The sequence below is a fragment of the Notamacropus eugenii genome, chromosome 1 (genome assembly GCF_028372415.1).
Source record: "Notamacropus eugenii isolate mMacEug1 chromosome 1, mMacEug1.pri_v2, whole genome shotgun sequence".
Lineage (NCBI taxonomy): Eukaryota > Metazoa > Chordata > Mammalia > Diprotodontia > Macropodidae > Notamacropus > Notamacropus eugenii.
Genome location: NC_092872.1, coordinates 512,079,763 through 512,096,442, shown reverse-complemented (window position 1 = coordinate 512,096,442; position 16,680 = coordinate 512,079,763).

The following is a 16,680-nucleotide window of genomic DNA, read 5'->3' as shown; positions in this document are numbered from 1 at the left end:
ACCTTTCCTGACCTTTTACAGTAGAATAATAAGGATCGATTGGACATGGAGGCCACCTTAAGGAGGCAATAGATAACATAAATTTCATTTGGATTCTGAATGGGGAGGGGAAGATCTGTTTTTTATACCATTTGCTTCTCCAATAGATTATTCAATTTACTCGTTTACACGGTGAAATAAAATCAATCCAAAGTAGTTTTTTCTCAGGTCCATGTGACTGTCTTAACCTGCATCAGAAAAGTGTCTCAACTGCGTGATCCATGACTCTGAGTGGAACAGAGCATTTAATTACAGTTTAATTACCTTTGCAGATGTGATGCTTGGTGACTTGTTCGGTTGGCTTCTGGGTTACTGGTGGGTCTGGTTCTGACTTCCCTGCTGCTGTTTCTCCAATAAGAACTTACTTGTAACAGAAACAGCTTCACAGGTTGCTGCTTGCTAGTCCTTATCATGCAAGCATTTCATTGCTTTTAAATTGCAAGGCTTTTGTTATCATCACAACTGTATAACTGACAGCTTGAAATAAAGGCAAAAAGAATACACATCTGGAGGAGGGATAGAGCTGAGGTTTTTCTCTCGCTTTTGCTGTTCCAAGTTTCGGAGAAAGAACTTTGAGAAGATTATCACAATCCCAATGCTCCAGATATAAAACCATGTGTTGCTTTCTATTGTTGGCCCCCAGAATACATTACTACCTTCAACTAAACTTTAATTGAAGCATCTTAGCATTTTTATTACAAAGGTGACTGAAATATTAACAATATTTTCTCCGACAAAGCAAGAAATTGTGTTCATAAAAGAAAATGTGAGATGAGAAGGGTAGATGAGATGTGTTTGGAGGCAATGTCTGCATCTGGCTAATAGGATAACAAAGACAGTTATCAGAGAGAAGAGCCAAAGAATAAAACGTTATTCAGGAAAACCTGGGCTATGTCTGTGTTGGTAATTTTAGCTTGTTGCATAATAAAAAACACAATTGGGCCATCAGAATGGAATAAACTTCCCTGGGAGAAAGTCTCTGTGGTCGTTTGTCAGCTGTCTGAGGTGCTAGAAGGAGAAGACTGACGGAGAGATCAGGCAACAGTCAGAGATTTGGAGCTGCCCTTATGAGCAATGGCTCCCAGAATACGATGGAAGAGAAAATGATGGAAGACCAATGACCGTTCATGAGGGAAATTTAATAGGACTCAAGGATCTGAGAAGATGCTTTGGACACTAAATATATCCACTCCTAGGCCCTCACTCCTCTTGCCAGGTACTGTTTAATGAGTTCAAGATTTCGCACCATACCTATAAGCCAGACAAATGCTAGCTGTCCTGGTTAGGGCCTTTAACTTTCCACAGCCATTTAATTCTGTGGTGTCAGGTTTCATGAGGCATTAGTGCACTTTTATCCATAATAAAATGTTAAATGACCCGTTATTTTATTTGCACAGGGCTGTCTCCAAACCATTAATGGCGGTATCCAGCCAGTTTTCTGAGAAGAAATGAAAGCATAGAATGAAGCAAAACCTTCATTCAATCATTCATTCAAAGTTGTAGTAAAGCACAGAGCACCGTGCTTGATGCTGTGGAAGATATGGAGCTTAGACCCGACAAGGCTCACCCTCCCATTTCACAGAAATTACAATCTAAAAGGGGTTGATGTGCTATGAAAGGGTTATAGAGTATACTCAGATTTTACCTTCCTGAAAGATTATAATTAGCATGTGAAGATATTCCTTTCCTGGTTCAAGTCAAGCCCACAGAAGACTGGAGAAGCCTGACTTCAGACACTTACTAGCTATGTGACCTTTAACAAATCACATAATCTCGCTATGTCTCAGTTTCTTCAACTGCAAAATGGTATCAAAAGAGCACTTAGTCACAGGATTATTGTGAGGATCAAAATGAAATATTTGTAAAAACATCATGCATAGTTGGCACTATGTAAATACTGGTTATTATTATCATCTTCCAGTTATACAAGGACGAGACTTTACCTATGTAATCACAAAGAATAGGCTAATGACTCAGGGGTTATTTAAAGGTAATTTACTGGGACATTGTTCTAACTGTAGATCATATAGATTATTCTGAGCTCTTCCTGAGAGTCAGAGAAAGAGGGATCATTTGTTCTTTCTCCCACCTGACCTGTATGTGGCCCTGAGTTCATAATCAACTATTTCTTCATATTGGTTCTTTCTTTGTTTTTTGGCAAATGAATATCCCATGATGTAAGTATGTAGGACTAGGAACAATCTGCTGAGTTCTGAAAGGACTGAAGGTTCTGCAAAGCCTGTAGGGTGGCAATTGTAGTGTCCTCAGACTAGTGCTAGATGACAGCAAGGGGAGTATCTGTACAGGGAGTGGAGAGACATATTAATGGCAGATGAATTTGAAGAGATAGTCATTTAAGGATGAGAAAAGACTTAGGGGTCATGATCTCTCTTGGTGAAAAGAAGTGCCATCTAGGGACTTGAAAAAGGAGTAGATGCTGTAAGCCCATGTGTATAGCTTGTGCAGTATAGTTATATCCAAGGGGAGTTGACTGAGGACTCTGAAGGGAGCAGGAATACAGTGCCAAGAATTGTGAATTACCCCATTGCCCCACATGTTCCCTATATGAGTGCCTAGTGTTGTGTAAGTTTGAGACCCTTCTTCCTATGGCCATGTGTGTTTTGATAAGAATGTGAGTTCCTAGCTTTTGGAGAATATTTTGTACCAAATATCCTTATTTTTATTTTATTTTATACATATATATTATGTAGATTTTATTTTATTTAAAATTTACATTTTAATATATGCCTTTATTAAATGCCAATTCAGTATACTGTTTGATAGCAAATTGTAAAATATTGGTAAAGGCTTTGATACTAAAATGTTAGAAATATAGTTCCATAAGGGATATGCAAGAAATTTGAAAACAAATAATTGCCCTTCTCCCATAGCACCCAACCTACAAAGCTATGAGTGAGACTTGGGGAATCACCCATAGGGGTGCCACAATATTTTAACATTTGATTTTTTCCAATTACATGTAAAGACACATCATAAAAATGTTTTGAGCTCTAAATCCTCTCCCTCCATTTCCCCTCCCTGAGACAGCAAGAAATTTGAAACAGTTTATACATGCACAGTCATGCAAAACATATTTCCATATTAGTCATGTTGTGAGAGAGGACACAGACCTCCCAAAATGGAAAAAAAAATAAAGTAAAAAATAACATGCTTTGATCTGCGTTGAGACTTCATCAGATCTTTCTCTGGAGGGGAATAGAATTTTTCATCATGAATTTTTTGGAATTGCTTTAGACTAATGTATTACTGAGAATAGCTAAGTCATTCACAGCAGATCATTGTATAATATTGCTGTTACTGTGTACAGTGTTTTCCTGGTTCTACTTTACTTTGTATCAGTTCATGTAAGTGTTTCCAAGGTTTTCTGAAAGCATTCTGCTCATTTCTTAGAGCACAGTAGTATGCCATCGCAATCATATCCTACAGTTTGTTCAGCCATTACTCAATTGATTGCTATTCCCTCATTTCCAATTATTTGCCACAACAAAATGAGCTGATATAAATATTTTTGTATATAAAAGTACTTTTCATTTTATCTTTTTTAGGTACAGATCTATTAATGTTATTGCTGAATCAAAGGGCACATACAGTTTTATAGCCCTTGGGGTATAGTTCCAAATGGCTCTACAGAGTGGTTGGAGCAGTTCACAACTTCACTGACAGTACATTACTGTTCAGTTTTCCCACACCCCCCTCCAACATTTGTCATTTATTTATCTGAAAATGGCTTGTTCACATCCTTTGACCATTTATCAATTGGGTTTTTTACTTCTGAATTCATCTGGTCATGAGGATATTTTTTTAGGGAGATCATTGATGAATTGTTTACTTTCTTTTCCTAAAATGAGATTATTGTGTATTCTATTTCCTCTTATTAAAATCTGGGTAATTCATATTTCATATTTACATTTTCACAAAGATTGTTAGATTTATTGGAATATAATTGGGCAAAATATCTCCTAATAATTCCTTTAATTTACTCTTTGTTAATGGCTACATTCACGCTTTTCATTTTTGATACTAATAATTGGATTTTTTTCTTTAAAAAAATCAAATTAGCCAATGGTTTAATGCTATTTTTCTCATAAAACCAGCTCCTTACTTTATTTATTAGTTCAACGGTTTCTTACTTTTGAATTTATTAATCTCTCCTTTGATTTTCAGGATAACTATTTTAGTGTTTAATCAGAGATTTTTAATTTGTTCTTTTTCTAACTATTTAATTACATTAAATTAAAAAGAATTCTGTACAAGCAAAGCTAATGCAGCCAAAACTTAAAGGGAAGCAGAAAGCTGAGGAAAAAATTACAGCAAGTTTTTTCTGATAAATGACTTATTTCTCAAATACATATAGAGAGCTATTTATAAGACTAGACATCATTTCCCAATTAATAAACAGTCAAAGTATATGAACAAGCAGTTTTCAGATGAAGAAATCAAAAAGCAATTTATAGTCATATAAAGCTCTCTAAATCACTATTGATTAGAGAAATGGAAATTAAAACAGGTCTGAGGTACTACCTCACACCTATCAGATTGGCTAACATAATAAAAAAGGGAAAATGATATATGTTGGAGGGGATGTGAAAAAACTGAACACTAATATACTGTTGGTAGATTTGTGAAGTGCTTCAACCATCCTGGAGAGCAATTTGGAACTATACCCAAAAGGCATCCTGGTGGCTCCCTGTTACTGGATATTTTGCTGCCACCTATCATATTGGCTTTAGTCCTAGTGAAGCTCTGAAATTCCAAACTCAAGCAATCCGCCAGTCTCAGATTCTCCTAGTAGTGGGGGTTACAGGCATGTGCTACTATGCCTGGCTGACTTATGATTCTGACAAAGCATTTTGTGTACATTAGCACTTTTGATCCTCATAATAAACCATTGAACTGCATAATGCAATTATTATCCCTAATTTATAGATGAGGGAACTGAAGCACGGCATAGTGAAGTTATTTGCCCAACATTACAAAGTTAAGAGCAGATTTAAAATCTTGTGCTTTTTTTCATAATTCTCATCTTGGTCTGGAAAAAAAGAGAGACAATCAAGTTTATGAACAGATAACATGAGGAAGATTGGTTCTTAAAGGTTGGTGCCATTCTTATTGAAAAGCTTTATAGGTGGTCCACTAAAGGGAATGTAAAGCAAAATCTCCAGTTTTGCAAAGGAGCACAAAATCTTGGGTGTGGAAATTCAAGGATGTTCCTACTGGATAGAGAAATGTCAAGCAGATGGCCAAAAGCTCCCAGAAGACCTCCCAGGGAATTTTAAGCAGGCAGAAAAGTTGCAGGTGAGCTTCCAAGTGGTCATTCAAAGGACACGTGAAAGAATCGAAAGTATAAGATGATGAGATTTTAACCTATTTACCAGTGATTATCCATAACATGAATCAAAGTTTAGAAGTATGACAGAAATTAGTGAATGCCAACATAGTATGGATAAAACAGATTTAAAAACCCATTACCAGATTTCCTCAAAAGTCTTTAAAATGGATAGGAGGCAGGAAAATGCTTATATATATTTACCTTGTGAAATATAATTTAGGAAAAATACTATAGAAATGCCTCAAAAATTTGTGAAAGAAGACAATAAAATGTATGCCTTCAGATTAAAAAAAAAAAAACTTCTAGAAGTATTTGTAACAAACAAATATCCTACTGTATGGAAGCAAATTTGTCCTCTGTTATCCCTCAGATTTGGTGAAATGAGAGTGATGACTAGAACATGATTCATCAAAGAAGGTTTTGGGAATCTTTATAGGAGAAAATTCAGAAATCACATAGAGAAAAAAAGGAGATAGCATTTTGAAGAATTAAGATTAATAGAAGCAGAAATAAAGGTGACATTGCCACTGAAGTCATATACATTTTATCTAGGGCTTTGAGATAAAAAGAAGTAGTATTTCATGACTGAACAGAGGCATGAAGGCTTCAGTCTCCCTCACCAATGGTTTTGCTTTGTCTGATAGCTTAATTTCAAATCCTGCTACTTTGCATTCACCTGATGACTGGCAAATTTAGTTTTTGCCTCTCCTTTTGATTCCATGAACATGTTTGCTTTTTACATTTGTATCTTGTAAGCAACAGATTGTGTATTTTATTTTCATATCAATTTTGCCACTCTCATTTTATTGCACTATTTAGTCTACTCACATTTAGAGTTATGAGACTGAGGTTTGCAGGTCTTCCATTTGCGTCTCTAGGACTTTACAAAAATGGTTTTTATCCACTTCCATTTTTAAGGTAATATGTTGACCCTACAATTAGTTTTGCTTAAACTACCTTGATGCAACTGTATTTCTACAAACTGTCATCTCCCCCCATATGCTTTTCCTTCTTGCCAGTCATTCACGTATTTTGGGAGTTATACCTAAATCATTTTCTGTTTATTTTTTATTTAATTAATTATCTGCTTTTTTCTCCTCTCTTTTCCTCTTTGTTTTCCCCCTCTCAGTAAAGTGGTTAGTATAAAATCCACCCTATGTGTTCTCTCCTCAAACTTATATTTCTTATATATATGTATATATATTTATACACACATATGTGTGTATATATGTGTATTTATGCATGTGTATGTATATAAACATTATATATGTGATATATGCATATATGCACATATACATATATATGTATATATTTTCCTGTAGGGCCCTACATTTGGGGGAGGGAGCAACACCAGACTTCCATCATTCCTCTCCCAGCTCTGTTTCTTACTTCCAAGACTGCCATCCTGCCTCAGCTATCTTCTCACCCTGCAGCTTCCCTGCTTACCTGTGACTCTCTGTTCCCACTGGTGAGATCTTCCCAGGATTCACTTTCGGGGGAGGGGTTGCAGACAGACTTCCTTTATTCCTTTTTCAGCTTTACTTCTGACTCTCAGGACTTTGCCACCATGTTCCCTTGTATCTTCTTCCCCAGTCTCCCATTTTTCAGCTCCCTTTTATGTGTTGTCTTCTCTGATTTGAATGTAAATATCTTGATGGCTCTTCATTTTTTGCTTTTTTATCTGGTCTATTCTGAAATTTTATTCTCTGATTTTTTGTTTATATACTTATAATTAGAAAATCTCCATTTTTTTTATGGAATTAAAGGTACTGAAATATTTACCACATTTGAGGTCCTTTTAACCAATTTTTTTTTTTTTATCATTCCTTGGATAGATATATGGCCCCACTGTCCCTGAAGTATCAATTTGTGAGGGAAGTAATGTGGATAAAAGCAGTGCTACCAAGTAGAAATGATCCTGGGTCCTAAAATGTCACCTCATCTCTGAGTTTGTGTTCCTTTCATCTTTCTCAATATCTCTAACCTCTAACAATTCACGCATCCTTTCTCCTGGACTGGAATATTATACATGGTGGCATAACACTATCACAGAGAAGATGGTCACCCAAAGTTCCAACTCACCCGAATTCCTATCTTCCATCAAAGAAATATACCACTTCCCCCCTTGGAATACTCTTCATTTGGATTGCCTCTCCAGTTGAGTTGAAAGTCATCCATCTAGTTTCACTCCCTGCCATCTGTGGCTGCTCACATTCTTCTGCTGCCTGTCTTCATATTTGATTATAGGAGAAATCATTACTTTGTTGCTCATCTTTGAAATTCTCAAAGTTCCAGTATCCTTTACCTTCTGTATCCCTGTTAATATACCCTCCCATTATTAATGTTCAACAAAATTTACTTGTGGAAGTGGTGGGGGTTAGTCAATGTGCTACAGTTTTAGGCTCCTCCCATCACTTTTCCTATTTATTTGTTTCCCTACTTACATTTTTATTTCATTGTATGCCTTAAAAAATACCTTGAAGATTCCCCATTTTTAACATTGTAGGTTTGTCTTCCTCCTTTTGTCAAATAATCTCTAAACGTGGGGTGATTTATTACTTCTGGTTTTCTTATAACTCATATATTCTCATATATTTATATGTTTTTGGTGGAAATATATCAAATGATTCTGTTTTTGAATGTAGAACTTTATTTCATTGATTATTAAGCTCATATTTGCAGAGTATATTATTTTTGTTTGTACTTTGAGTTTCTGTCCTTTTTGGGAACATATTATTCTATACTCTTCTGTGGTCCATGGAGTGTACAGAATAATTATGTACTATTCAAATTTCATTTTCATTATATAGTAAAATATTTCTGAAGATCACCTACAGAATTATTACTTGCCTTTGTAATCATTAGATTGAGCCACTATGTATCTTGTAGCTCAATAAATTGGGTTTTGTTTTTGTTTCCCTTCTTAAATCTGCTTCTGACTCTCAGGATTTCAAAACTCTACCTCCACTGCTCTTTTATCTTATAACTTTCCTCCATTCTTGTGGACTTCTCACCCGAGAACATCTGCACTCCTTCTCCAGTTGGTGAGTTTCTCTTGTGGCTTCCATTGTAGAAATGGATCCAGTCTTATCATACTTCATTCTCCTCCAGAATTCTTTTCTGACTTTTAGTATTTCTCGACCATGTCTGAATGAAAGTAAGTTCTGTCCTACACTTTTTAGCTTCTTGAGATCAGTCAATCAGTCAATCAGTCTGTCTGCCTGCCTGCCTATCTATCTATCTATCTATCTATCTATCTATCTATCTATCTATCTATCTATCTATCACCTATCTATCAACCTATGAGGGCAGCTATGTGTCAGAGTGGATAGAGTTCTGGACCTGGAGTCAGGAAGACCTGAGTTCAAATTTGACCTCAGACACTCTCTAGCTGTGTGACTTTGGACAAGTCACTTAACACTATTTGCCTTAGTCTCTTCATTTATAAAATGACCTGAAGAAGGAAATGACAAACCACTCCAATATGTTTGCCCAAAAAATAAACACCAAAACCAAAAAGAGGTAGACATGACTAAATAACTAAAAAACAACTGTATGTATGTACATATGTGTGTGTATATATAAACACACAAATATATGCATACTCCCACTACATATGTTTGTGTGCATATATATTCCATAAATATATGCATAATGCATATATATTTGTACGTATGTATATATGTATATGCATGTATACATATGTATATGTATACACACAAGTATTCCATACATATACACACATGTGTGTGTATGTTTGTATATCTTTAGTTGGAGATATGCATATATTGATATATTCTACTAGTATTTTTTTCTTTTCCAGTGTTTCTGGGTAGTTTTCTTGTATTATTTCACTTTACTGTTGTAATGAATCTTGTCTTTTAAGTTAATGTCTTTAGCTTGCAAAGAGATCATTTGTTATTTTATTATTTTTTCTTATAAGATTTTCTTCTGTTTCTGAATTTTTTTCTTTCAGATCTTTAAACTCTCCTCTGATTTTAAGAGAGATTATTTTTTAAATTGTATTTTAAATTAAATTTTAAATTATTTAAATTTAAATTTCTCAATTACAGGTCAAGACAATTTTTAGCATTCATTTTGACAAGATTTGAGTTCCAAATTTTTCTTCCTTCCTCCCTCCCCTCTCCTCTTTTGAAAATGGTAGGCAATGGTAGTTTATACATCTGAAAATATAAAGAATTTATACATGTTTATACATATATACATATATAGTTTAGACATGGGAAGTATTTTCACGTTAGTCATGGTTCTGAAAGAAAAGAAAAACAGATCAAAAGGAGGAAAAAAAATGAGAAAGAATGAAGTGAACAAAAAACTTTGATCTACATTCAGATTCTATCACTTATTATCTGGATAGCAACAGCATTTTTCTATGTGAATTCTTTGTACTTGTCTGGGATCATTTATATTTATTTGTATACGTCTTTTCCAGGTTTTTCTGAAATCTGCCTGTTCATCATTTCTTATTGCACAATAGTATTCCATTTACATTCATATTCCAGAGCTTTTTCAACCATTCCTCAATTGATAGAAAGAAGCTGACCAGTTAGCTTGGAGTACATTGGCTAGATTCCTCTTTCCCTTCCCTACCCTTCCCTTCCCTTTCCATTTTTCCTCATCTTCTCCAACACTTATCATTTAGCTGTTTCATCATGTTAGTCAGTCTAATAATAGGTGTGATATGGTGCCTCAGAATTGTTGTAATTTGCATTTCTATAATAAATAGTGATTTAAGAATGGCTAGTATTCTTTGAGTCAATTCTTCATATATTTGAGAAATGAGACCTTTATCAGAGAAACTTGCCATAAATTTCTACTTTCTAATTTCTAGTTTCATTCTTATCTTGGTTTCTTGGTTTTGTTCATACAAAAGCTTTTTCTTTTAGCATCAAAATTATCTATTTTATATTTTGTAATGCTCTCAATCTTTTGTTTGTTCAAGAATACTCAGCAAGATGTAGTTTCCTTCCTTAACTCTTTTACTTAGCTCTATTTTTGATTTTAATTTTTCTGAGATCAGGATTGCTACCCCTGCTTTTTTATTTTCATTTTAGTTGAAACATAATAGATTCTGCTCCAGTCCTTTACCTTTGCTCTATGTGTGTACCTGTGCTTCAAGTGTTTTCTTATAAACAACGTGTTGTAAGATTTTGGTTTTGGATCCACTCTGCTATCTGCTTATGTTTTATGGGAGAATTCATCTCATTCACATTCATAGTTATGACCTACTGTATGTTTCCCTCCATCCTATTTTTCTACTTGTTTTTCTTCTCTTTTCACCCCTTCTCTCCTCACCAGTGTTTTTCTTCTTGTCTATCACCTCTCGTGATCTGTCCTCCCTTCTGTCATCCCTTTACTTAATCTCCTCCCCTTCTACTTCCCTATCAGGTAAAATAAATTTCTATTTTCAATTGATTGTGCATATTGTTCCTTCTCTGAGCCAGTACTGATCAGAATAAGTTCAAGTGATACCCATCTCTCTCCCACCATCTTCTCCTCCACTGTTATAAGTCTTTTGTACCTCATCATGTGAGATAATTTATCCCATTCTTCCTCTCCTTTCCTACTGTACTCAGCAATACTGTAATACTGTAATACTCTGTCTCCTCCCTTAATCATTTTTTATGTCTTTCCCTCCAGTTCAACTTACACCCATATCCTCTCTCTATGTATATTCCTTCTAGCTGTATTATTAGTGGTACAGTTTTTAAGAATTATAAATATTATGCCCAAAGGGCTATAAAAATGTGAATACCCTTTGACCCAGCAATACCACTTCTAGGGCTATATCCCAAAGAGATCATGCAAATATTAAAAGTGCCCATATGTACACAAATATTTATAGCAGCTCTTTTTGTAGAGGCAAAGAAATGGAAATTGAGGGGATGCCCATCAATTGGGAAATGGCTGAACAACCTGTGGTATATGAATGTAATAGAATACTATTTTGCTATAAAAAATGATGAGCAGGCAGACTTCAGAAAAAAGCCTACAAAGCCTTATATGAACTGATGATGAGTGAAGGGAGCAGACCCAGGAGAACCTTGTACACAGTTACAGCCACATTGGGTAATGACTCCAAAAGACTCATGATGGAAAATGCTATCCACATGTAGAGAAGGAATGATAGAGTCTGAATGCAGATTGAAGAATGTATTTTCTCTGTTTTATTTTGTTTCTTCTTTCTCATAGTCTATTTCATTGTTTCTAATTCTTCTACACAACATGACTAATGTGAAAATATGTTTAATGTGAGTGTATATATAGAGAGGCTATATCAGATTGCATGCCATCTTGGGGAGAAGGGTAGGAGGTAAGAGATAGGGGAGGGAGGGGGAGAAAATTTTGAACTCAAAAGCTTGTAGAACTGAATGTTGAAAACTAAAAATAAATAAATAAATTTAAAAAAAGAAAAAAAATCATTGAAAACAACAGAAGGAAGGTTAAAAGGAAACAGGCAAGTAGGATAGGTTTGAAAGCTATATATTGATCTTATAAACATAAAAGAAAAAGCAAACTAGCTGTACAGAATAGAGATGTTCAATCTCATGTGTAATCCTCTGTCCTATTCTGTTTTGTATATGGTGATGTTCATTTTAGTTAGTGTTAACTTCAGAATAAAAAAAAAACTTAAAAAGGAAGAAAAAAGAATTGTAAGTATCATCTTCTCATGTAGGGATATAAAGAGTTTGGCTCTATAAATCCCTTATGTATTTTTTTTTTTTTACATTTTTATCTATTTATGCTTCTCTTGGATCTTGATATTGAAAATTATATTTCTCCCTTAATTCTGATCTTCTCCTTATGAATGTTTGAAATCCCTTTATTTCATTGAATGACCATTCCCACTGATGCCCCACTTTAATGTATTATGCTTAATTTAGGCAGGTAGGTGATGCTTGGTTGTAGTCTTAGTCAATATTTGGATCGTTTCTTTCTATGCACTCATATATTTTTTTCTTTGACCTGATAGTTCTGAAATTTGGTTATAATATTCCTTGGAGATTTTATTTTTGTATCACTTTTCTGAAGTGATCATTGGATTCTTTCAGTGCCTATTTAGTCCTCTGGGCATCTAGACAGTTTTCCTTGATAATATCTTGAAAAAGGTCTTCCAGGTTCTCCTTTTGATGATAGCTTTCAGGTAGTCCAATTTTTCTGATGCTATGTCTCTTGGATCTGTTTTTCAACTCAGTTGTTTTCCCATGAGGTATTTTACATTTTCTTATATATTTTTTTCATTCTTTTGAGTTTGTTTGATTGATTCTGGTGTCTCAGAGAGTCATTAGCTTCCTTTTGCCCAATTCAAACTTTTAAAGAGTTGTTTTCCTCAATTATCATTTGTACTTTCTGTTCTTTTTGGCCAATTTTACTTTTTAAGGAGTTGATTTATTTAGTGGAAATTTTAATCTCCTTTTCCATTTGGCCAGTTCTTTCAAAACAATTTCCCATCCCCCTTTTCCAAGTTACTGACTCTTTTTTCATAGTTCTCTTGCATCATTCTCATTTCTTTCCCCAGTTTTTCTTCTACCTCCCTTATAAGATTTTTAAGTTTCTTTTTGAACTCTTCCATGAGTTCTTTCTGGGCTTGAGACCATTTTCCATTTTGCTTTGGGGATTTGTCTACAGGTAATTTGGCATCATTGTCTTCTTCTGAGTTTGTGTCTTGGCCTTTCCTGTCACCATAATAACTTTTCATGGTCAAATTGGTCAGATACTTTTGTTGTTGTTATTTGCTCATCTATTTAGGTCTTTTACCTTTCTTTTATATTTGAGTTCCGTTTCTCAAGTTGAAGGGGCACTGTCTCAAGCTTCTTGTGCCAGGGGCTGCAGGTTCTGGCTCTTTACCTGGTGCTTCACTGATGTTTCCTTGAGGACCATGAGAGTCTCTTGTCTGGTGCTGTAATGAAGGGGTAGGTTGGGGGTGATTGGCGCTGCTGGAGGCTGTGGAAGTCTGGTAGCCTACCTGGAGCTAAGTCCTAGTCCTAGTGGTGGTGTCTGGAATGTCCTAAGGATGGAGTGATGTTTTTGCATTTGCCAGGACTACACTGAAGCACTGTCAGTTGGGCTGCTGGCAGCTGCCTGTTCACCCAGGGATAAACTGATGCACAAGGTCAGAGCTATGGTCTTCTAGTTCCCCTGGCTATGCTGAAGCTTGTAGGAGGTGGGGGTTTCTGGTGTTTTTGTTGGTTTACTTCACCCCACTGCAGCTCAGGATCTACCACTGGCTTGCTGAAGTGGGGCTTGCCACTAACTTGGTGGGACACTTCTTGTCCTGGACTGCATTCCCCTTTTTCTCAAGTGAGACAGAATACTCCTGCACATCTTCCAAGTTTGTTGAACTCAAAGATTGTTTCACCAAGATTTGTCCTGGGGTGCTATTTTATGATTGGCTGTGAAAATGGGAGAGTTATGCCCATTCCTTGCTTGCTATGCCCTCTTGGCTCCCAGAAATTCCCTTTTAGATAAATTCTTGACTATGGATTGAATTTTTTTTCCAAATCTACTAGTCAAGTTTTTTTCTTTTTGTTTTGAAAGCTACACACATACAAATTATTCTTAATTTATCTTGTATCTCATTTCTCTTTTGTATGAAAAGAGATTCAGAATTTCTTGTTGTTCCATGCTCTTTTGGGATTGCATAGGATTTTTTTTTTTTGGTTTATTAGGCTTTTCCCTTTTTTTAGTCTTGCAATATCTGTTATGATAGCTTTGTAATCTCTTTGTGGGTTTAGTACTCATTTTTTTTCTATTGATTTTTTTTCTCCTGCTCTGGATTTTTTGTTGAGTTTAATTCCTCTTGAAATATTTGATTCTATGTATTTTTTCCTCTTCTCCATTACTCACTTTTGGAACTCATTCCCCTTTTCTGGTGGGAATAGTGTGCTAGCTGAACTATAGTATGAATAGTGTGATAACTGCAAAACTGCCTCAGGGTTCTCACTTGTTGGGGGAAGTAGTATTTCATCCACATTGCTTTCTACCTTGAGTAACTTCTGAAGACACCAGAGCTGGGCCTTGATTTGTTTTAGTCATTCAGTGTAGGTACTTGTGTTCTACCCTTCCCAGTTTCTCCCTTGACTTTCACCATTTCTCTCTCTTACTGTGATAAATCTATATCCCCCACTTTTTGTAGGGTTGGATGAGGTGAGGATTGTATTCCACATAGTTTCTTTTTATTCATGGGGGTTTCTAACTTAGGGACTACTCTAGGAACAGGATATCATGTTTCTTTTACTTCTTCCACATATGATTGGGGTGAATTAGGTTTTTTTCTATTTTTGGACTGATGGGAAGGCAGAAATAATCCCAATAAGAATATTGCACATGTTCCCTGGGACACTTTTGTGTTAGAGCTGTTCAAATGTGAAATGCTTGGTTGTGACTTCCCTTTACAAAGACTAGAGATCTTTGAGAAAAGGCTTTATGATCACTTGTGTGAAAGAGAATAATAGATTTAGATGTTATACAGACTTTAGATATTGTCTAGTTCAAGCTTCTCAATTTAGAGATGAGAAATTGAGTCTAAGAGTATGATTCTGCCCAGGATTATACAACTAGTAAGTATTTGAGTGAGTTTTTCTTGAGCCTAAGAGCATAGCTTGGCATCAAACCACTATGCAATACTGCCTCCTATGTTATAGAGTAGATTCTTATTCATTTAAGGGAATGGACTTAGAGATCTTTTCTAATTCTGATATTCTATGTTTCTAAGATTATCTGTTTAAATCTATATTAAAAGACATTTTAGTTCAGTCATTTCGAACTTTTTGTCACCACTTTATTTTTTTTCTTGGTCAAGATACTGGAGTGGTTTGCCATTTTCTGTTCTAGCTTATTTTATATACGAGGAAACTGAGACAAACAGGGTTAAGTGACTGTCTTAGGTTCACAGAGCTAGTAAGGGTCTGAGGCTGGATTTGAACTCAGGTCTTCCTGACTCCAGGGCCCAATGCTCTATCTAATATAACACCTGGCTGCCAAACATTCCTTAGGGTTGGATTAAATAAAATAGTTTTTTTTTTTAACAGTCTCCTCTCTAAGCATCATCTGAATGATTTCCAATCCTACAAATCCTATACATATTATGATTATTGTTAGTTATAATGGCAATAACATTTTTATAGTTCTTTAAGGTTTGCAAAATGATTTATCAGGATTATCTCATTTTATCCCCATGAAAATCCTATGACATAGTTGCTAATATTATCTTCATTTTATAGATGAGGAAACTGAGCAAAGGTTTAGTGACTTTTTTAGAGTTATATAATCATAAATATCTGAGATTCAATTGGGATTCCAAGGCTTTCCTACTCCTATTCCATTGCCCTCTCCACTGTTTTACCTTGAATTGCTACTACAACTGACCATCCCTTTCCTGTGAGTCCTCCTACTTGCAATGACTCCTCATAGCACATTTTTTTCAAAGTGGAAAAAACCACTTCCCACATTTTTAGAGAATGTTTCCAGTGCCTTAGGAATACTAAAAAACAATGCTTAATGGAAGGTAGTTCCAAGATGACTTATTTGGGAGTAGTGGTTGGAGGTCAGGAGTAATATGAGGCTGGATTCTAAGAGTACAAAACATTCATGTAATAAGTCTTGTTAGAAAATTATTAAATTTGTACATTTTCCTTTTTTCCTTTAGAACAAACCTGTCTTATTTAAACAAACAAAAGATACACACACACACACCCTTACTGTCGCTGAAAACATGGTGTAAGTGTTGTCATCTCCTGACATGGCAAGCACATTCACTCAATCAATTTGGTCTGATTCTTCTTTTGTTATCATTATTTTTTAAGGAAAAGAAAATAGCTACATGTACACTCTACTGCATATACTCCCTCCATCTCTACCCTTCTACTCTTTTTTTCTTCCTTCCCTTCTTCCTCTCTCCCTCTCTTCCTCCAACCTTCATATTCTCTCTCTGTCTCTCTCATACACAGTGGCAGGGACAGGACTCAAAGTGATGTTTCCTGATTCCGAATTCAACTCTCTGCATTTTACCATCTGCCAGATGAAATGGAAGAAATAAGCCACACCCACATTTTTTGTTCCTGTTGTTACCACTAGGAGGCCCTATGTCATAGTGAACAGAGAGTTCATGCATCCATAGGTTCAGATTTTGCCTCTGATCAATACTGTGATATTGGAAAAGACATTTAACATCTTGGAAATGTAGATAACTCCCAGGCTCTAACCTTCATTGGTAGAGAGAGTTTCCTCATCAGGAAGTTCCCTATAATAATGAAATTAGAAGTCCAGTC